This window comes from Myotis myotis, unplaced genomic scaffold (genome assembly GCF_014108235.1).
Source record: "Myotis myotis isolate mMyoMyo1 unplaced genomic scaffold, mMyoMyo1.p scaffold_m19_p_17, whole genome shotgun sequence".
Classification (NCBI taxonomy): Eukaryota; Metazoa; Chordata; class Mammalia; order Chiroptera; family Vespertilionidae; genus Myotis; species Myotis myotis.
This window is the reverse complement of record NW_023416321.1, coordinates 40,943,664-40,966,361: the sequence shown is the minus strand read 5'-3', so window position 1 is coordinate 40,966,361 and position 22,698 is coordinate 40,943,664. Positions and strand designations below refer to the sequence as shown.

The window sequence follows — 22,698 nt, the reverse complement described above, 5'->3', positions numbered from 1 at the left end:
GTAATTTAATTTGTAGTAAGGTAAGAATGAGGGTGAGGCTAATCCGGCAGAAAGAGGTATTTGTATTTCAAAAGAAAATCCAAAGCACTTAAAGGCATCACCTTATAGTATCAATAACTTCTGAGAGTTACTGCCTAAGTATCCTTGAGGAAAGGGACATATTAACAAGCCAGATGAAGATATAATTACATGTTATGAGAAGCATCTAAGGGTGAGGCAATAATCACTATGTCCCCTGAATGCTCTAGACAAGATCTTTCCCCAAAGTGCCAAAAAAAAATATTGATTACAATTAAAATCTACAGCCCTAACCAGTTTGGCTCAGTGGACAGAGCGTCGGCCCACGGACTGAAGGGCCCTAGGTTCGATTCCAGTCAAGAGCATGTACCTTGGTTGCAGGCACATCCCCAGTAGGGAGTGTGCAGGAGGCAGCTGAGCGATGTTTCTCTCTGATCGATGTTTCTAACTCTCTATCCCTCTCCCTTCCTCTCTCTAAAAAATAAAAAAGAAATTTTTTTTTAATCTATGAAGCCAGTCCTAAATAAACTATTGGCACTGATTCAAATTTGGATAAATGCACTTGCCATTTGAACACTGCCAACCATGTATCAATGTGCAGCTCAAATATTCAGTTTCTAGTACACAATCCAAAAAATTATGTTTTTGCAAAATATAATGAAGATCAGAATAACACAAGTAAAGTTTAACTTAAAACAAAAAGGACATAAAGAAAAGTGAAAGATTAAGTCTCTCCAGCTAGCTCCTTGAAGGCAGGACCTCTGTCTTATTTATAAACTAGAGGCCCAGTGCACGAATTCGTGCACCAGTGGGGTCTCACAGCCTGGCCTGCAGGATCAGGCCAAAACCAGCTCTCTGACATCCCCCAAGGGGTCCCGGATTGTGAGAGGGAGCAGGCCAGGCCGAGGGACCCCACCAGTGCACTATCGGGCCAGAGAGGGACACAAGAGGTTGGCCAGCCGAGGAGGGCTCCAGGGCATGTCCAGCCCATCTTGCTCAGTCCTGATCGGCCAGACCCCATCAGCAAGCTAACCTACTGGTCGGACCTTCTGCCCCCTGGTGGTCAGTGCACATCATAGCAAGCAGTTGAGCAGCCTTAGCATATAATTAGCATATTACACTTTGATTAGTTGAACAGATGACCAGACAACCGGGCACTTAGCATATTAGGCTTTTATTATATAGGATACTTTCTGCATCACCAGAAACATGAAACACACCAAAAATCCAACAAATATTTGAATTGACTTATAACCTGTCATTATTCCCTCTTTACTTTCAAGGTAACACTTTATTAATATCTAAATTCCTATTTCAGGATTAAGTAAGCAAAATGATTTGTGGGTAGTTTATTTCTACCTCACAATGTACCACCATATATTAAACAAAGGTTATAAATCTATTATTCTCAGCTAGACAAAATTATCAGTCTGATGCATGCCAAGCCACATTCACAGGCACTTTTAAAGTTCAGTATAGGCTCCACATCAAAGAGTAGGGAGCTGATGGGACCTGTTGGGGAGAGCCTTGCTACCTAAAATAATCATCGTCAGCCCCTCCATCTTAAATATGAATGGGCAACCAAGAACCACCCACACAAATGAGAAAACTCAGTAAGTAGCATGAATAAGAAAATCCTAGGACCTACTGAACTGAGGGGAAACAGATAATTCAGGAAATGAGAGAACTTTTTTCTCATAGAACAACTCAGGAGGGTTACCTCCCACACACTTCCTGAGACAGTTACAAAAGAAGAAACAAAGCCAAGACCTAGAAAGCACAAGGTACAAGAAATAAGGGGCTCCAACTCAGGATTGCAAAGGTCTCACAATGAAGCCTAGGTCATCAACCAGCTGGATGGCTCCAGGAAAAGTGAGGAATCCCACATAACAGACAGCACGACTGGGAACTAGGTAAATCTGAGGTTGTGATGAAAGCACATCACTCTTGTCAATAAGAAAAAAGGCAGCAGCCCTAGCTGGCTTGGCTCAGTGGGTAGAGCGTCGACCTGAGGACTGAAGGGTCCCGGGTTCAATTCCAGTCAAGGGCACACGCCTGGCTTGTAGGCTCCATCCACAGAAGGGAGCGTGCAGGAGACAGCCGATCAGTGATTCTCTCTCATCATTGATGTTTCCGTCTCTCTTTCCCTCTCCCTTCCTCCCTGAAATCAATAAAAATATATTTTTTTTAAAAAAGAAAGAAAAAAGGCAGCAGAAACTCCAGAGAAATCAAAATGCAGTATAAGAATGTCCTGACCCTTATGTTTAAATAGGACAAGGGTCTCAAGGTCTGGGCAGTTCTAAATGTTATCACTAAATGTTATTTCTTGCTAAATGTTAAAATGCAGCTCAGAATTTTGCAGCTGCAGCTGTAAACAGGATAACCTCATAAGTATAGCCAACTGCCTATACTTATACTTAAGGAGAAATCAACATGTAATTAACCAAACAGCGTATATAAGCAATAGCTAAGCCTCCCTTTGAATATGATTCCCATCTCCTTCACTTGCTGCAAGAAAATGAAGCTACCTTGCTCCAACCACTTCACCTTCTTGAATAGAGCACCCCAGCAGCAAACCCCTTGAGTTCAGTAACACTTATATATAAAACATTTTTTAAATTAAAGATTTCAGCCCTGACCAGTGTTGTTCAGTGGTTAGAGCAACACCCAAAGGCCACAGGTTCAATTCCGTCAAGGTCACATACCTGGGTTGTGGGCTCTCTGCCCCCAGTGCATGCAGGAGGCAACCAGTGGATCTCACATCGATATTTCTTCCTTATCTCTCTGTCTCTTCCACCCTCCCTCCCTTCCACTCTCTCTGAAAAGCACTGGAAAAATTTTCCTCAGATGAGGATTAACAACAATTTCAAGTAAAAAAATTTTTACTTGCTGATTTTATATTATTGTATGTAATGGAGGTAAGTTCCACAAGTTTATAGAGATCAGTGAATTTGCTACATTTGGTTTAAATGTACCACGTTTCCCATGTTGCTATCTTGTAAGGGTCTAGAATTTTTTGAACAAGTTTGTATTCTTTTTAATGCTCTTTCTAATTTTGTAGACTATTTTTTAAATATGTTTTTATTTTAAAAAGAGAGGAGAAGGGAGAAGGATAGAGATAAAAACATCTATGAGAGAGAACCATCGACTGGCTGCCTCCTGCACGCCTCCTACTGGGGATGGAATGGAGCCCACAACCTGGGCATGTGCCCTGACCAGAAATCGAACCAGTGATGTCTCGGTTCATGGGTCGACACTCAAACACTGAGCCACAGTGGCCAGGCTAATTTTATAGACTTTGATGATAATACTGCTCTCCTTGGTCTTCTCAAAGTGAATACTTGTCTTTTTGGCTTATCCATCTCAGTCCCTTAATATTTTCATGGTCATGCTTTGGACCTGCTCTAGATTACATATATACCTTTCTGGAGCAACATTTTATTCATGGGTAGGGTACTTTTCTTTAAGTTTTCAGCACCCCTTCTGTTATTATAAGTGACTGGTGGTCAGTGCACGCCATATGTACCAGCAGGTCGACAGTCACTTAGCCTTTTATATATATACTAGAGGCCCGGTGCACAAAAATTTGTGCACTCGGGGGGGAAGGGGGGGTCCCTCAGCCCGGCCTGTGCCCTCTCGCAGTCTGGGACCCCTCGGGAGATAACGTCCTGCTGGCTTAGGCCTGCTCCCGGGTGGCAGAGGGCAGGCCCAATCCCTAGGTGCAGCCCCTGGTTGGGCTCAGAGCAGAGCCGATTGGGGAGTTAGGGCACCGCCCCGTCATGCACAGAGCAGGGCGGATTGGGAGGTTGCGATGCCACCCTCAGTCACGCTCAGGGTAGGGCTGATTGGGGGGTTGGGGCACCGCCCCGTCACAATGAAGGCAGGGTCGATGGGGAGGTTGCGGCGCCACCCCCTGTCACGCACAGAGCAGAGCCCATCAGGGGGGTTGGGGCTCCGTACCCTGTCACGCACAGAGCAGGGTCGATCAGGGGGTTGGGGAGCTCCCCCCTGTCACTCACAGAGCAGGGCCAATAGGGGAGTTGGGGCACCGCCCCCTGTCACACACAGAGCAGAGCGGAGCAGGGGGCTGGGGCGCCACCCTCTATCACCCACAGAGCAGGGCCGATCAGGGGTTTGGGGCACCACCACTCTCACACTCAGGGCAGGGCCGATGGGGAGGTTATGGCTCTACCCCTCACATACAGAGCAGAGCCCGTAGGGGGGGGGGGGGCGCACCCTGTCACACACAGAGCCGCAGGGCGATCAGGGGGTTGGGGAGCTCCCCCGTATCAGGCACAGAGCAGGGCTGATCAGGAGGTTGGGGCGCCTTCCCCTGTCAGGAACAGAGCAGGGCGGATAGGGAAGTTGTGGCCCCGCCCCCTGTCACACACAGAGCCGCAGGGCGATCAGGGAGTTGGGGAGCTCCCCCCTGTCACGCTGATCCCGGTGCCGGGAGGCATATTACCCTTTTACTACACAGGATAGAGGCCTGGTGCATGGGTGGGGCTGGCTGGTTTGCCCTGAAGGGTGTCCTGGATCAGGGTGAGGGTCCCCACTGGGGTGCCTGGCCAGCCTAGGTGAGGGGATGATGACTGTTTGCAGCTGGTCACACACCCTTCAGGGTAGGGGTCCCCACTGGGGTGCCTGGCCAGTCTGGGTGAGGGGCTGAGGGCTGTTTTCAGGCTGGCGGGTTACGGAAGCTCCCAAATGCTCCTTTTTTTCTTTTTTATTCTGGGCCAGCTTTAGCTCTGAGGCTCCAGCTCTTAGGCCTCCACTGCTGAAAGCAAGTTTCTGGCCTTTGTTTACCTTCTGTATTTGAAACAATGTTGCGATCCTGCTGGCTGAAGCCCGGAGGACTAAAGCAGGTTTCTGGGGTTTTGTTTAGCTTCTATATTTGTAACATAGTTGCTTAGAGTTGCAGCTCAGAGGCCAGCAGCAGGAGGCGGGAAACGTTGGAGTCCTCCGTCACTGAAGCAAGCAAGCAAGCCTCATGTTAGTTTCAAGCTGCCTGGCTGCCGACCGCCATCTTGGCTGGAGGTTAATTTGCATATCGCCCTGATTAGCCAATGGGAAGGGTAGCGGTTGTACGCTAATTACCATGTTTCTCTTTTATTAGATAGGATAGACTAGTAGCCCATCGCACGTTATTGCACGCAGTAGGCCGCCCGCCACTTCCGCAGGAGCCAGTGGGAACCCCAGCGCGCCGCCGGGAGACGCGCTGCTTCCATGAGAGCTGTGCAGCTACCACTGGAGGTAGAAGCAAGCCACCAGCGCCACAGGAGCCGGGAGGGAGCCATGCCACTTGCGCAGGAGCCGGGAGGGACCCATGCTGCTTCCGTGGGAGGTGGACCCACCGTTTCCTCTCTGGGCCTGCACTCTCCGCTGGAGGCCTCACCTGCATGCGCAACCTCCTCCTGTAGTTGTGAACCTGTTACGGCATCCCGGCCTAATTTGCATATTTCCTCTTTATATAGATAGTGTGGTTCATGGGTCAGTGTCTTTATAAAAGGTCATAATGGCAATTAGATGCCTTCCCTGGCATTTAACATTTGAGTATATTTCTTTTAAATATATTTTTATTGATTTCAGAGAGGAAAATAAATAGAAACATCAATGATGAGATAGAATCATTGATTGACTGCCTTCTGCAGGTCCTACACTGGGGATCAAGCCCACATCCCAGGCATGTGCCCTGATCTCCTGGGCCTAGCCACCCGTGCTATTTGAATGTATTTTAATATGGAGCCAACCCTTCTACAAATAGGGTTAGGGTTGTTTTTATCTATAAATGTTATCATTCTCACGCCCAGTTTGAAACTTTTCTGTGTGAAGCTGACTTTTGTTGTTGTTACTGACCCATTATTACAGGATCAGAGGACCTACCAGTAGTTAATACTTTGAAGAGAGTTTACCTAAGTATTGTCCCAAGAAATCTCACTGTTTACGCCTCTAGGTGTACAATAAAGTATCCATTTGTCCCTGATTTGGGGTTTTTCCCCTGGGGCCTTGTTTTTTTTTTAAATATATTGTATTGATTTTTTTACAGAAAGGAAGGGAGAGGGATAGAGAGTTAGAAACATCAATGGGAGAGAAGCATCGATCAGCTGCCTCCTGCACACCCCCTACTGGGGATGTGCCCGCAACCAAGGTACATGCCCTTGACCGGAATCAAACCTGGGACCCTTCAGTCCCCAGGCCAACGTTCTATCTAATGAGCCAAAACAGCCAGGGCAATAGGGCCTTATTTTTAATACAACTGCCAACTTTTCCAGTGTTCCCTGGTGACCCAGGTTTTAAATAACCCTTCATGTGAAACTTCCTGAGAATCTAGTTCTTTTTCTTGTATCCTCCTTATTAACTACTTATTTAAGGGTCAAATTCTAACAAAATTATTTCAATGTTTTCATATACACTTCTCCATTTTCTTGCTGAATCTTATGTGGACTGAATGTTGACAATTTTTCCAATTAACAGGCTACTTTTACAGCTTGTTTACTGGCTCCTCAAACAGTATTATAATCTACTAGAGGCCCGATGCACGAAAATTTGTGCACTGGCGGGGGAGTGGAGGGGGGGTGTCCCCTCAACCCCACTTGTGCCCTCTCATAGTCTGGGACCCCTCGGGAGATAACCACCTGCTGGCTTAGGCCCGCTCCCCGGGTGGCAGATGGCAGGCCCAATCCCTCGGTGCCTGCCCCGCCTCCCCGGGTCGCACACACGGCAGGGCCAATCCGGGGGTTGGGGCGCCGCCCCGGGTCGGGTCGCACACGGGACACCCAGGCAGGCTGGCCGATTGCTGCTGCACCGCCTGGCCGCCCCAAGTCAGGTCACACACAGACGCCCGCCATCCCGGGACGCAGATAGCAGGCCCTGCCTGCAGTATGCAAATTAGCCATCTTTTGTTGGCGGTTAATTTGCATACCGCACTGATTAGCCAATGTGAGGCGTAGCGAAGGTACAGTCAATTACCATGTTTGTCTATTATTAGATAGGATGCCAGAAACCTTTTACTAAAAATGACCATCTTTTCCAGAATAAACCAGTTAAAACCATTTAATCAAGTGAACAGGTGGTAGGAGCAGCACAGCATAGTGGTTTAGAACCTAGACCAGCCGTGGGCAAACTACGGCCCGTTTGAAATGAATAAAACTAAAAAAAAAAAAAGACCGTACCCTTTTATGTAATGATGTCTACTTTGAATTTATATTAGTTCACACAAACACTCCATCCATGCTTTTGTTCCGGCCCTCCGGTCCAGTTTAAGAACCCATTGTGGCCCTCAAGTCAAAAAGTTTGCCCACCCCTGACCTAGACCCTGAACCAAACTGCCTGCATTTGAATCAGATTCCTCTACTCTCTAGTTGACCTTGGGCAAGTTACTAAACTACTCAGTGCCCCATTTCCTTACCTATAAAATGAGGATAATTAAAATAGGGTTGTTATGAAGATTGAGTTAATATTTGTAAAGTACACAGTACAGAGCTTGACACATAGTAAATGCAGCAAAAATTTCATTAAATTATAAAAAACTGGTAGTTCAAGCCCTGGCAAGGTGGTTCAGTTGGTTGGAGCATCATCCCATAGACCAGTGGTCGGCAAACTCATTAGTCAACAGAGCCAAATATTAACAGTACGACGATTGAAATTTCTTTTGAGAGCCACATTTTTTAAACTTAAACTATATAGGTAGGTACACTGTTATTAACTTAATTAGGGTACTCCTAAGGCTTAGGAAGAGCCACACTCAAAGGGCCAAAGAGCCGCATGTGGCTCGCAAGCTGCAGTTTGCCGACCATGGCCATAGACCAAAATGTTGTGGGTTCAATTCCTGGTCAAGGCACATACCTAGGTGAAGGTCTGATCCCAGGTCACATATGGTAGGCAACCAATCAATGTTTCTTTCTCACATCAATGCTTCCCTCTCTACTCTCTCCCCCTTCCTCTCTCTCGCAAAAAAAAATAAAATAAAAATTAAAAAATCCTCAGGTGAGTATTTAAAAAACAAAACAAAAACCTGGTAGTTCAGTGTAGTGGACCTTTCAAGTCTGACCACAAAATAAATGTGCTTCAGGCTCTCCCAGCCCTGGCATCTCCCAGCCCTGGCTCTCCCAGCTGCTGCTTTCCTTGCGTCAATGCTGGCTACCAGGCTGCTCTGGCCACACACAGAATTGCCACCTCCACCATCATCCCTTCCACCTCTCAGCAGTTGGAAATGAAGCTGTTGTCGTATCTGGAAGAAAACTTGCCAAGCAGATCAAGCAGGAAGTGTGGCAGGAGGTGGAAGAGTGGGTGGCATCGGACAACAAACAGCCACACCTGAGCATGATCCGGTTTGGTGAGAATCCTGAAGTCATGCCTATGTCCTCAACAAAACCAGGACTGCTGCAAATGCCGGAATCAACAGACAACTGTGAAACCAGCTTCAATTCAGAGCAAGAACTGTTGAATTTAATCAAGAAACAATGATGATAATGTAGACCACCTTCTTATTCAGCTATTCCAAAGCACACTGATGAAAAATCTGCAAAGCTGTTTGTCCAGACAAGGATGTTGACGGCTTTCATGTAATTAAGGTAGGGTGATTGTGTTTAGCCCACTATTCCTTGTTATCGGCTACCTATGGGGTATGTGGGAAATAATGAAGAGAGCTAGCTAGGTGGAAGGTCAAAAAATATTAGAATGCCCATTGCAATGTTACTTCACACAAGTGGAGCACACAAATGTCCTGGAGATGATGTCACTGTCACAATGTCTCAATCAATCCCAAAGAGCAGCTGAAGAAACATACAATTCTTGCAGGTCTTGTGGTCTCCAATGCAGGCATTCCAAATCTGATCACAGCAGATATGATCAAGGAAGGAGGAGCCGTGATTGATGTGGGAATAAATAAAAATTCAAGATCCCATCACTGCTTAACTGAAGTTGGTCAGAGAGGTGGATTTTGAAAGAGTCTGGGAAAAAGCCGGTTACATCACTCTAGTCCCCAGTTACATCACTCTAGTCCCCAGGGGGCACTGATCCCATGGTGATGCTAATGAGGTGATCCCATTATTGCAGGGAAAAAAGTGCTGAGTCTTGAAGATCAAGTACTGATTCGCCCTAGCTGGTTTGGCTCAGTGGATAAAGCGTCAGCCTGTGGTCTGAAGGATCCTGGGTTCAATTCTGGTCAAGGGCACATGCCCGGGTTGTGAGTTCAATCCCCAGTAAGGGGCATGCAGGAGGCAGCCCATCAATGATTCTCCCTTATCATTGATGTTTCTCTCTCTCTCCCACTCCCTTCCTCTCTGAAATCAATAAAAATATAAAATAAATTGAAACCAAAGAAGTACTGAATTCTAAGGAGTTTGTAGTGACAACTAATTAACTATTGCATCTTTTGGGTAAAGAACAGTACTCCAAGCCAATTCATGAGGCAAAACAGGCCAATAGAAATGCAGTATTTCTTAATTTATTCTACTGACATGGTTTTAAATGTTCTGTTACTGAAAACTTAACTGATGGGTGTTTGCACACACAGGTCTGTAGCACCTTACCAGGAAGCACCCATTATCAAGCTGGGTCCTGTCATCTAGCCATAAGAGAAGCCATTATCCTAGTTACTGACTGACATGGGGGACACTGTCACATTGAGAATGGCTGCTGAACTTTATCAGACCACTTCAGTTACACTTTGCCTTTTCTAAGACTGCACTTCCCAAGTGCTATTCCAATTGATACTCACTTTAGGTTCCAAACCTTTTGAGTTCAATGGTGTGAGAAATGACTCACCTGTCCAAATTTCAAATGACGGACTGGGAAACAGAAACATGGCGAAAATGAGACTTTTAGTAACATTCCCGAGAGAGAGGGCGCCCATTGTACAGGAACACACATGGGGAAGGGAACACAGCCTATTTATTTAGTCCCTCCTCCGGCTCCTCATTGGCTGAATCCTGTGAGATCACCTGCTCTCATACAGCGCCTAGGTCTTGCTGTCTCCCATTGGGGGGCCATTAAAATATTGGGCTGAGACCTTTCTAGCTGTCTCCATCTCCCTTTGTTTAGGGGAATCACAGCTCTCATACCCTTCCCCCACCCCCCACATCCTATTTGCTCTGGGGAAATTCAGTAACAGCCTGGCCACATGCTAACCTGACAAGCTCAGGGAAGGCCTGCATGGCGGTCTTGCAAACTCAGAGACCTAAAGTAACCACAAAGGATGGTCTGAAATTAAACTTTAACTAAAAGCAGTTATGGTGGCAAGTTACATTCTAGGCTGGTATCTTCATTGACAAGGTCAACCTTTACCTTAACTGAGCCTTATCTATTTGCATCTATAATAATATACCCTTAAAATGTCTGGGTAACTTGAAACTTCTTTTTCTGGACCCCTTAGGGCACAATCTAATGTGCCTGGGCGCCAGAACAGATACCACAAATTCCTTCATTGTTATGTTCATTTTTCCTGCACTCACCTAAGTATGTGTCTATCATTTTCCTTTTTATCCAATCCCAGGGGTCCCCCCCACCCCCCACCTTTGCTTTCTCCCGCCTTTCTAGTCTATCACCAATGGGTTTCATGTAACCCACCTTTATCCCTCCTTTGATTGCAATGTATAAATACAGATGTAACCCGTCATTCTCCGGAGCATTATCTCAATCCTTGAGGTTCTGATTCCCAGCAAATGTCGATAGATTGGCTCAAATAAACTCACAAAAATTCTTTACAGGTTTGAATGTTGTTGTTTTTCACATTAACACGATGAAGATGAATCAGAGGCATATTTCAAAACAAAGGAAAAATGTTGCTAAAGGAAATTAGGGAAAAGGTAAAATGAAGAAATTATGGTAATTGAGCAGAAAAAAAATTTATCCAAATTTTATACATACTGACTGATAACCAGAAGAGCTACATGTTAACAGTATCCTGAGCTATTTTATAGCTTAGTCAGTCATCGGGAAAACATCTCCATTTGTTCCATATGCTTTTAGCCCTTGTCTTATGTGTGTTACCATTCATGAGGTTTCTCCACTAGGACTGAAAGGCTCATTTTATAAATAATTCATGTGTATTGTCACACTTGATTTGTCCCATATCCTTAAACTTCAATGTTAAATTTTTGTACTGTTGGGGATGTCTGTATAGCGTCTTTGATAGATCTTGAAACCAATTTTTGAAAAACAAAGCTTGAGCCTGGTCGGCAAGGCTCAGTGGTTGAGTGTCAAGCTATGAACCAGGAGGTTATGGTTTGATTACCGGTCAGGAAACAGTCCCTTGTTGCAGTCTCAAATGTGTGTGTGTGTGTGTGTGTGTTGGGGGGAGGGAGGGGGGTGGGGGGGGGAGTGTCAATGATGATTCTCTCTCATCATTGATGTCTCTCTCTCTCTCTTTCCTCTCTGAAATCAGTAAAATTATATATTTTTTAAAAAACAAAAACCTTGGGCAGCTTGTGTAAGTATGCAACTTACTTTTCCATCAAAGAATTGTCAGCAGCTGCCTGCTTTTCTCTGGTACACCTGTTAGCTTTCCCCGATAGATTTCTGAGAGCTTAAGTTAATATTGAATGTAATCAAACTTTCTTTTCTTTTGTTTTGAATAAAATACTTCTGACTGGAAAAATATAAATGTGTTTTAGAATTTGTAACATACAAATGACCCCTTAAAATTAATCACTTCCAGAAGTTATATGCACATTCCAATGATATCACCATTACTGAAAACATTTCTAAAACCTTTTTTGGAATAGTTTTGAAGAGTCAGATTAAAAACTAAACAAGTTCTCCGTGGTACCACCTCATTTTACTGGACATCTGGTATTATCCAACTTTTTTACTCCAATTTTATCCAACTTTTTTACTCCAATTTTATTCATCAGACTTACCCTTTCCAAATATTCAAATTTTTTACAAATGACAAAAGTTTGCTACCCCTGTGGATATTCAAAAGCCCTTTTCAGGGGTTGCAAAGACAGTCTGTTCAGTTTGCTTCAAGTTACAGTGGGAGGATATGTTCACTGTGTTATTTGAAACTATGTAACTAGAGATACTAAGGCTATAGACAGCCAATATAGAAAACTATACTGGTAAAAAAAACAAAAAGCAAGCTTTAATGATTCATCTATAATCTCCTGAAGCTTAAATGAAGGCAGATAATTATGTTCTCTCCTCTGCTACCCAAATCGTCCCTCAATACCATGTCTCATGGATGGAGTTATGAATTTCTAAAGTATGACAACTTTCACATGGGGCATTATCATACTGTATATGACCTTCAGGTTTCTAGCAACTGACAAATCAACTCATTTGGGTATAAAACAATATGTCTAAAATGCTGTATTTACAAAGGAACTACTCTTTGTGCATTGGTAAGAAAATCCATTTTATATGAGATTGCTGTCTTCTTGTTTGTAATTGAAGAATGCAATAATGAGATTAGAAGTTCTTTTGGACCTCACTATAGGTCAGCGATTTTCAACTTTTTCATCTCATGACACACAAACTAATTACTAAAATTCTGTGGCACATCAAAAAATGTATTTTTTGCAGATCTCACAAAAAATATGTATAATTTTGATTCATTCTCACCTGACAGCTACTGTTGTGTTGGCTGTCATTATTTTATTTGACAATCTAAGGGAAAACAGCTCCGCGCCCCTGACTAAATAGTCAAGCATTGCATGTTTTTTAAATTCTTGCAGCACACAGGTTGAAAACTGATGCTGTAAGTAATACGTGTCTTTTTACCAAAATTCTCCTACTTCTCCCAAAGGAAACATTTACAGAATGTTTAACTTTTCTAAGTCGATCTAAATATGGCCTCCCTTTTGGTCCTGAACTTGTTTTTTCTACCTTACGAAGTGCTCAGATACTTATGTCAGAAGTAATTTTAAGCTTTAAGTAAGTAAATTTATCTCAACGTGGTTCAAAATGAGACTAAAATAAGTTTTGCAGATGTCATGAAAGCAAGATCTAAGTTTTTACTGAGGTTTTTACGTATTTTAAATGTTCCTTATCCAACTTCAATTTATTTAATTGCGTCAAAACAGAACTAAAAAAAAAATAAAAAGAACAACTTCTTTAAGTGTTAGCAACTTCTGTCTGAAGCAGGTCAACCTCTAACCAGGGCTAGCCAACGGTTTTCTCTGTTCCTTAGATCTCCAATTTTAACAAAAATTCAGAAGAGATATCTTATTCGGTTCCCCTTTACTTCTCTTCAACCCATGACTTAATGCTATACCAACAAATTCACCATTTAGCAAAGCCGTTACCTAGATAACTAGCCAGCAACCCGTGAAGGACCTTTCTTGTAACTGAGCAGCAGTTCCAACCCTAGGTGAGTCTGCTCACAATATCTGAATAAGTCTTCTACTAGACTAGCTTCTGGTATATTTTTGGCAAGTCAAGTTTTCTGCTTTGCTCTCTAGCAGAGAAACGTATATAAAAATAAAAAAAATCCCACCAAGAAAAATTCCCAACTCCGAACCTAGTAAATTCCGAACCCAGCGAACCCATTCACAAGCTGGTGGAATCCACAATCCCTGTTAAATCACTTCAGAGCTCCCGCCCCACCCGGGCTCAACCTCCCCATCCGTCCAAAGGCGACAACAGAGTTAGGCACCACCACCAGGCGATGAGGTTCAAACGCGATAGCAAAAGTGGTCTCAAATGTGTGAAGACATTCCCCCTCCGGGGGAAGAACCTGCGCTTCCTTCGCAAAACTGAAAGGACTGCTTCGTTGCTAACCAACCAGCAAGAGAGAGGCGCGCACGAGCCACCTCAACCCGTTTGGTGGCACTTCCCTGAACTCCAAGAGGGGTGACTGGCAGTTCGGGGCGCAGTCACGGGAATGCCATTGCAGCCCAACGTGGGCTGCTTCCGCTCTCGCCCCCGACGGGAAAGCGAAGGAAGCTCACATTCAACCCGCTCCAAACTAGCCTCCCGGCCGCAGGGATGTCAGTGGGAAGGGGCGGGGAGAAGGTTGGACACGCCGCTGCCACTTCAACGGAGCCACCCCTTGCGCCACCAGCGCCCCAGGCCCCGCGGTGCCACGTCCCGGCCTCCGTCCACCGGCACATCCTCGGGAGGCCGTCCGACTCGCTCCCCGGCAGGCGCCCCTCGTGGACCACACCTCGGGCCAAGGCGGTGAGGGAGCAGTTAGAGCGGTTGGAACCCTGGCCCCCACGCTGGCCGCCCCAGAACCCGGCCCGGGTCCGGTCCGGCGCGGCCTCAGACTGCCCCAGGCCCGGCAGGCTCCCCGGGGACAGGCCTGGGCGCCCCCGGGCCGGCCCGGCACCCTCGCGGCCGCCGCGCGCCGCAGGCTCACCTCCGACGTATCAAAAGCGCATATTCGCCGCCACCCGACCGGCGTCTCCGCTCCGCTGGCCTCCCCAGGCCCGCCCAGCCGCTCAGCTCCGCTCCCCTCCGCAGCCTGAGCTCCACTGCGCGCACCCCACCGCCCGGCTCCTCCCCGACACGTCAGGAGCCGCCTGGGGGCCGGAGGCCATTCTGTGACGCACGGGGGCGGGGCTCGGAGCATGCGCGGGAGCGTGCGCGCTGCGGGGCGGGGCTGTGGGAATGATGGCGTCACAGGGGCCGGGCCCCGCCCCCGCCCCGCGCTGACGTCAAGCTGCCGGCGGCCAGTTCGCAGGCGCCCCAGACGCCGCGAAGTGCGAGAACTCAGCCTTCGGTGTTCCCCAAACGCGCAGCTGTTCGGGAAGTGGCGCCGCGTGGCGGAGACCCGGTCTCCCAGTTTTTCAGCCTCCAAGGTCCTTCAACTGTACGTTTCAGTGTTCCCGTTTATGAACTGAATCTCGGCTCATTTCACCTCCGAGTCCGCCCTGACCACCCAGTAGAATAGCAGGGGTATTCTAATCCTCCTCCTCGCTCACAAATGCCGATGTTGTTTGTTTTTAGGGCACTTCCTGTAGCTGAAATTTTATATTTTTCTTGTGATCCTCGGGAGAATGTAGGTTCCATGAGAGCTAGAACCTCTATCTTAGGCTGTTCGTATCCCAACAGGTACCTTGGTCCGGACACAAAGCAGGCACTCAACTATTGTTGAATTAATGGATTCCTTGAGGGCAAAGGGAATATAAATATATACTTTATATATCTAAACGTGTATTTATTTATATAAATATGTGTGTGTTCACCCCCCTGGAGTCCCCAAGGAATGGGATCCATTTTGTATATTATACATATTCCCCCTAGGAGACTTGAGAAAGAAGGGGGGTTGTAGCTCAGAAAGGGGAGAAGCAACATTTTAAGGGGTGGAAATGAAGAAATCGCGCTATTTTTTAAACAAGTTTAGGAGCTTTTGCTGTGTAATGTGCAATGGTTCTCTGATGTCAGTGCTCTTGGGATTGGACCTGTGGGGTTTGGGGACACGATAATGATGTGTAAGACAGGCCTCAAGGTGAGAGCAAGGTGAGCCTGGGAGGTCCAGTTGTATTGTTGAGGGCAGGGTCATAAGCAGAAACAATGCAAGATGGATTGTAAGAGGTATCCCAATCAATGAAGATCAGAAAAGTGATTAATGGGGTTTGTGGAAAGAATGGTACCTTGAGCTAGAATAGTGTTGAAAAGATCACGATAATAATAATGAGCAGTTACTTTTGTTGTACCGTTTGTATGTACTGGCAATTTTGCTAAATGCTTGGTCTGCATAATTCAGTCCTCACAGTGATCCTGTGAGATAGGTACTATTAGCGTTCCCAGTTTATAAATGGGGGATGGAGACTCAGCAAGATGAAGTTGTCCAAGGTCACTCAACAAGAAAAAAGAGAACTCAAGATTCACACCCACCTCGTCTGGACTGTCTAACCCAGAAAACACACTGTGAATCACTACTATACTGTTGCTCAAGAAGGAGGACTATTTACCATAATTACTTGCCCTGGCCGTGTGGCTCAGCTGGTTGGAGCATTGTCTGTGCACCTAAGACAGTGGTCGGCAAACTCATTAGCCAACAGAGCCAAATATCAGCAGTACTACTTCAAAATAGACTCGCCCAGGCCGAAAACCGACTTCTGCGCATGGCCCATGAAGTTTCAATCGCACTGTACGCGCGCCTGCACGTGGTATTTTGTGGAAGAGCCACACTCAAGGGGCCAAAGAGCCGCATGTGGCTCGCGAGCAGCAGTTTGCCGACCATGGACCTAAGGGTTGCAGGTTTGATTCCCGGTCAGGGCACATGCCCAGGTTTTAAAGGCAACCTATCAATGTTACTCTCTCACATTGATCATTGATGTTTCCCAATCTCTTTCTCCCTCTCACTACCTAAGAAAAAAAAAATAGTAATAATAATAATAAAAGACATATCCTGCCCTAGCCGGTTTGGCTCAGTGGATAGCGCATTGGCCTGTGGACTGAAGGATCCCGGGTTCAATTCCAGTCAAGGGCACATGCCCGGGTTGTGGACTCCATTCCCAGTAGGGACCATGAAGGAGGCAGCCAGAGACAACCGATCAATGATTCTCATCATTGATGTTTCTATCTCTCTCTTCCTCTCCCTTCCTCTCTGAAATCAATAAAAATATATTTTCTTAAAAAGACATATCCCCAGGTGGGGATTAAAAATAACCACCACCACTTGGTGAGCTAGAACATAGTGCTAACGTAAGTACTTTACATACATGCCTCCCTCAATCTCACAAGCAGCTTGTGAGGCTGAAATTATGTCCTTCATTTTTTATGTTGAAAAACTGAGGAGCTGGGGTTTTAAACCCCACGCAGGGCTTAGTCCAAGCCTGGTGACCTGGGACATCATGGAAGCTCCTCTATGCCCTGGGGCTCTGCTTCCCTGACTGGAGCTTGTTCCGGCTGATGAGCTGACAGGCAGAGAGGTAATTCGATAGGGAGGCCTTCCTGTGGACCTAGTGCCAAAACAGAACAGTCCATCCCAAGAGGAAAAAGGGCTGCAACTCTTGTCCCTGCCCCCGGGCTGAGTCCTAGGGAACACACTGAGTCACCTAATGGTAGGCCAGGCCCTGCAGAAAATGCTGGTGTCACCTTTCAGTCCACCACCTTTCCCACCCAGCCTGGACCCAGACTGGTATTTGTTAGGACTGATACGCTGGCCCTACCTTAATGAGTAGGCTTTGCTTGGCAGAGTTCTCAGACATATCAAAGCCCTGTGCTAATCTCCTTCCTGGTGTTGGTTGAGCTTTCTCAGCAGACTTGGCCCCACTCCCTGCTTCCGGTATGCCCATCCAGGGAAAATAAAGTGGAAGTGAAGACTGAGGGCAGCCTCCAAGGGAAACAGAAATGACGAAATCAGCTTTGTGAAGGTAGAAAAGGTGAGTGATGGTTGCCCTACCCTCTGCCTTCATAAACCTTAGGAAGGGTTTGCTGAGGCCTAAGTCCCAGTACAAGGTCTTTCTTGGCTAGAGCCAAAGGGGTCAAAGTCACAGTCCCTGAGAGCATGAACAAGCATTCCAATGTCTTTCCTGGCAAAAAGATCCATTTCCCAGTATTTCCCCCTGTATCTCCCCAGTCCCAAGTCTTCCATTTATCTGTCCCTCACTTCCCAAACGTCTCTTCCTCAAATTTCTTCTTGTTCCAGCCCACAGAGTCATCAGAATAATCTCTATAAAATCCCACTGTACAGAGCATCACTGGTTCTAAAACTTGTTTTGGCCTCCTGTTGCCTATGTGATGAAGTACAAACTACAATGTCTAGCATTCGAGGTCCTCCCAGAGCAACTCCAACACACTTAATCCAGTCTGCTTCTTTTCTTTTTTCTTTCTTTTAATATATTGTACTGATTTCAGAGAGGAAGGGAGAGGGAGAGAAAGGAAAACGTCAATGATGAGAGAGAATCGTTGATTGGCTGCCTCCTGCACACCCCCTACTGGGGATCGAGCCCATAGCCCAGGAATCTGCCCCTGACTGGAGTCAAACCTGGGACCCTTCAGTCCGCAGGCCAATGCTCTATCCACTGAGCCAAACCAGCTAGGGCTCCAGACTGCTTCTTACAGTTCACCCATCTGGGTCTGAACAGAGCCTCTACTGCATGCCCCAAAGAGACAGTCCCCTTCCTCTCTGGCCTTTTATTAACTGCCACTGTCCTGTGCACTGCAGCTGCTCCCTAGGTTTGGCCAGCCCAACTTTCGCTCTGCCTTTTGAAGTCCCACACATACGCTACCTCTTCCAGGAAGCCTTCCCTGTTAACTAAAGCCCCCAGTGAGTGCTCCATCCTCTGAGCTCAGTAGAGCTCCTCATAGTTCACAGGAGACTTACTGAACACAGCCTTTTGGTCATGGAGGTGTCTGAACTCCCCAAGGAACCAAAGCTCATTGAGCACAGGGACGCTGTTGACTGTCTTAATATCCCCAGCAAAAGGGACTTAGCACACACTTGTGTAATATGCTTCAGTGAAAATGAAAGGATGAATCAATGATTTAGTGGCTAGAACTCCAAATACAAGGACTGACAGCACTTCCTGGGAAGTGACCCAACTTCTGAGAAAAATTATCTCGTAGAGAGGAGATTTCCACTGCTATGAATGGCCAGCTTAGGTAACGCCAGGTGATAAAGGGGCTGGGATTCAAGTCATGGGCAATTACGACTGTTCTCTAGACCAGTGGTCAGCAAACCACTGCTCGCAAGCCACATGCAGCTCTTTGGCCCCTTGAGTGTGGCTCTTCCACAAAATACCACGTGTGTGCACACACGTACAGTGCGATTGAAACTTCGTGGCCCATGCACAGAAGTCGGTTTTCAGCCTGGGCGAGTCTATTTTGAAGAAGTGGCATTAGAAGAAGTGGGGGGTGTCGGTCAGCTGGGCGACGGGAGACGCGGTGCAGGCGGCCCTGAGATACGCAGCGCTGGGGAGGCACGCGCGATTCATGCACGAGTTGAGTGAGCCAGTCAGTCAGCAGTCGCATGTGCAGTGGTTAGTGCTAGTTGCGTCCGCAAATCACGCTCAGGTGACAAAAGTACCTACTCGAAGCATAAAGTTACCTGTATTTTTCCAACCAGCTGCAAATCCTACAGGTAATTTTGTCATCAATTTACGAATTGTAATTCTTTTGTGTTGGTGGCTTTATTATTATAAAATGAAACATTTTCTAGGTGCCCGGTTTGAGATGGCTACAAAGAAGAAGCAAAGAAACACGGAAGACGAAAACCGTGAATTTAAAGTTGAATTTAAAGTTGAATGTACCTACCTATATAGTTTAAGCTTGAAAAATTTGGCTCTCAAAAGAAATTTCAATCGTTGTACTGTTGACATTTGGCTCTGTTGACTAATGAGTTTGCCAACCACTGCTCTAGACCAAATCTTAAACCCAATCTATAGCACATATGACACCCAAAGCAACATCTTTTGCTTTTGTAATAAAAAATACTGGTAATAATAGGTTTTTAACTTTAAAAAAGTATACACTTGGACCTAGAGGTGGTAAGTGGTTTTATGGAGGGAGGAGAGTCTGTCATTCAGCAGCTATGAGTTTAGTGCTTGCTCTGTTCTAGGTCGTAGGGACTCAACCATTGAACTATAAAAGGCACACCTCACCCCAGCCCCAGCCCCATGGAGCCTATATTCTAGTGGGGAAGGCAGACAATAAGCAAATAGACATGACAGGTCTGTCCGTCATAACAAGTGCTATAAAGAAACATAACCAGCGTCAGAGGATAAGGTGCGGCAGGCTGCTCCCTGAGTGAAAATAGAGCTTAATGTTCATGGGATTCCTTTCCTTTATAAAATAGGGAAGGCCCTTAAAATACAGGTCCACCTCATTTTATTCACAGATGTTGTATTATTTACAAATTGAAGGCAAGACCGGCCCCCCAGCAAAACGATTATGACATGAATTATTGCGATGGTCTAAAACTGAACCCACGACATCTCTGAGGTATGCCTGTGAAGGGCTGCTGTATAAAATGCAACAGGGCCCTAGCTGGTTTGGCTCAGTGGATAGAGCGTTGGCCTGTGGACTGAAGGGTCCCAGGTTTGATTCTGGTCAAGGGCACAGGCCGAGGCTGCTGGCTCGATCCCCAGTAGGAGGCCTGCAGGAGGCAGCTGATCGATGATTCTCACTGATCTTTCTTTTTTGTTGTTGTTACTCCTCACCTGAGGATATTTTTCCATTGATTTTTTTTCTTTTTTTTTTTTTTAGAGAGAATGGAAGGGAGAGAGAGACAGAAACATTGACATGAGAGAGACACATCGATTGGTTGCCCTCGCACACACAGCAAGCTTGCAACCAAGGTACATGCCCTTGACCAGAATCGAACCCAGGACCCTTCAGTCCCCAGGCCAAAACTCTTTCTACTGAGCCAAACTGGCTAGGGCTCATCATTGATGTTTCTATCTCTCTCTCCCTCTCTGAAATCTATAAAAATGTTTTTAATAAATAAATAATAAACCATGGTTATTTGGGTTTTCAAAAAAAAAAGATGAAATTTCCCACGATGATTATTCTTTTTTAAAAAAATAATAAAATAAAATATAACAGAGTTGTGAAATTAAGAATGTTGAAATATATGCAGATGCCTTAAACAGAGAAGTGTATCAAAGGGCCTGGCAGAGAGTGGGCATTCAGTAAATACTGGTTGGAAGAATGACTTGCTAGGTGATTTACAGAATGCCATCGCCTTCAACCAGGTGATCAATTTCCCCTTCAGGATAAGGAATGGTAACCTTTCATGTCTGATAGAAAAATGCCCACTTCTAGTTAATCCCTGACCCTTGGCCCAGCCAGCCATGAACTGCCCAGCCTAGGGTATCCCTGTACCCCCTTGAAGGAAGAAGAAGGTTCCATTTATTGCCTTTATTGCACCCTCAGTAGCTTCTGGAACAAACAGTGCTCACCAACTACCCACAGCACTTCAGGCTCCCAACCTCAGCTCTTCTGTCAGAATTTGTCCCCTAAATTGCAAACTCCAGTGGCTGTCAGTCAACAGAATGGCAAGAAGTGGGTATGGTGACTTTTCCTTGAGCTGTTTTCCGTTCCAAACCTCCCTCCTGTTCCTTCGCATGTCCTGCGTGTCTGAGAATGCAGCCTGCTTCTGGCCCTGGGTCCACTGGCCAGCAGGGTGCCTCACTCTGTCCACTGCTACCCTGTTTCCAGGTGTAGCTTTCTCTGCAAAGTGGCTCTTGGAGATGAGAAAAATGAGGACAATTAAGGTGAAGGCTGTAAAAAACCTTTCCATCCGGGTCCTGCCCTGGTTACTGGTATCTGGAAAGAAAGGACCCTCATGCCCAGCCAGGGGGGTAAACAGGTGTTAAGAGTTTCTGCTTAGCCCTTTTTCTCTCTTTAGGGAACATGGTATCCTGCCTTGCTCCTGTGACGCTCTCGGAGCTGCCCCAATTTCTTCCCCAGCAGCCTCCCTGAACTGTTCTGGAACTGTCTGCAGCCTCTTGGAGGTCTTTGTGGCCTCAGAGCCTCCACTCCCCCCAGACTTCAGTCTTCACGGTCAGCCCCGGTCCCCACCCAGCCCCTTGACTGTCACTACCCACACCCCAGAGTGACAGCTACCTCCACAGAAAAGGATGGCATGACAGTGTTGATTGCTATTTTGGTTCACACCTGGCAACCCCAACGACTGTTGACATCACACCTCCAGACACAGTGTGACTCTCCCTGGACAAAAGCAGTATCTGCTGACGCACCTGTACACAGACACGGTGGCACCAGTGTTACCCACTCCCAAACCACTCTAATGAAACGACAGGGCTTAAAAGACATGGAATGTTTCTTACCAACCTGAGCTGATCGCATCTGGCCATTTTCAGCCACATTCCCATCACCAGCTACGCCAATGAGTCAAAGTTACCAGGACTGAAGATCATGCATTCAACCATTCAGCAAATATTGCTGAGTGCCTTGCACTGTTCTAGGCCCAGAGATAGAACTGCTAACAAAACAAGCTGACAGGAAAGAAGGAAATGGAAAATAAAGAAATAGTATGTTGGACAATAAGTCCTAAGGAGAAAAAAGTTAGCCAGGACTTTTCGATACTTTATATTTAGGGTGGCATTTAGGGCAACGCCTAGCAGGTAATAGGCACTTCACATTTGTTGAATAAATACCTTGCAGTAAATGTTTTTAACTTCAAGATTTTCATTGCTCTCTTCTTGCATCAAAGCACTTACATCATCTAGAACACTAATATAGAACTCCCCCATAAAACAATGAACAACAAGCAGCAATTAGCACAATTTAAAAAATGCAGGTGGCGGCCCTGGCCAGGTAGCTCAGTTGATTAGAGCGTTGTCCTAATACACTAAGGCTGCAGGTTCGATCCCTGGTCAGGGCACATACAAGAGACATCCAATGAATGCTCCAATAAGTGGGACAACAAGTCAATGTTTCTCTCAAATCAATAAATTAAAATTTAGCCTAAACCGGTTTGGCTCAGTGGATAGAGCGTCGGCCTGCGGACTGAAGGGTCCCGGGTTCGATTCCGGTCGGGGGCATGTGCCTGGGTTGCGGGCACATCCCCAGTGGGAGATGTGCAGGAGGCGGCTGATCGATGTTTCTCTCTTATCGATGTTTCTGGCTCTCTGTCCCTCTCCCTTCCTCTCTGTAAAAAAAATCAATAAAATATATTTTTTAAAAAAAATTTAAACACAGGTGGCTCACAATCACAGTATATTCCACCTTGCTCCTAATCAAAAACATTCCAGCCCTAACCGGTTTGGCTCAGTGGATAGAGCCTCGGCCTGCAGACTGAATGGTCCCAGGTTTGATTCT

The 22,698-nt window shown here is 46.2% G+C and overlaps 1 protein-coding gene and 1 pseudogene across 10 annotated transcripts in view; one reads left to right on the top strand and one right to left on the bottom strand.

Annotated features, from left to right (window-relative positions):
• Positions 1 to 14,477, bottom strand: part of NDEL1 (nudE neurodevelopment protein 1 like 1) — a 71,062-nt gene extending 56,585 nt beyond the window's left edge. For 8 of the 10 annotated variants that reach the window (XR_004972992.1, XM_036341563.1, XM_036341564.1 and 5 more), the window contains exon 1: positions 14,321 to 14,453. The gene's annotated coding sequence lies outside the window, so the exon portion shown is untranslated. Of the gene's footprint in view, positions 1 to 10,587; positions 10,806 to 14,320 lie in introns of all 10 variants that reach the window. The other 2 variants (XM_036341569.1, XM_036341568.1) reach the window with 2 other exon arrangements.
• On the top strand, positions 2,931 to 9,109 carry LOC118672278 (annotated as a pseudogene).
• Positions 14,478 to 22,698: the final 8,221 nt, after the last annotated feature.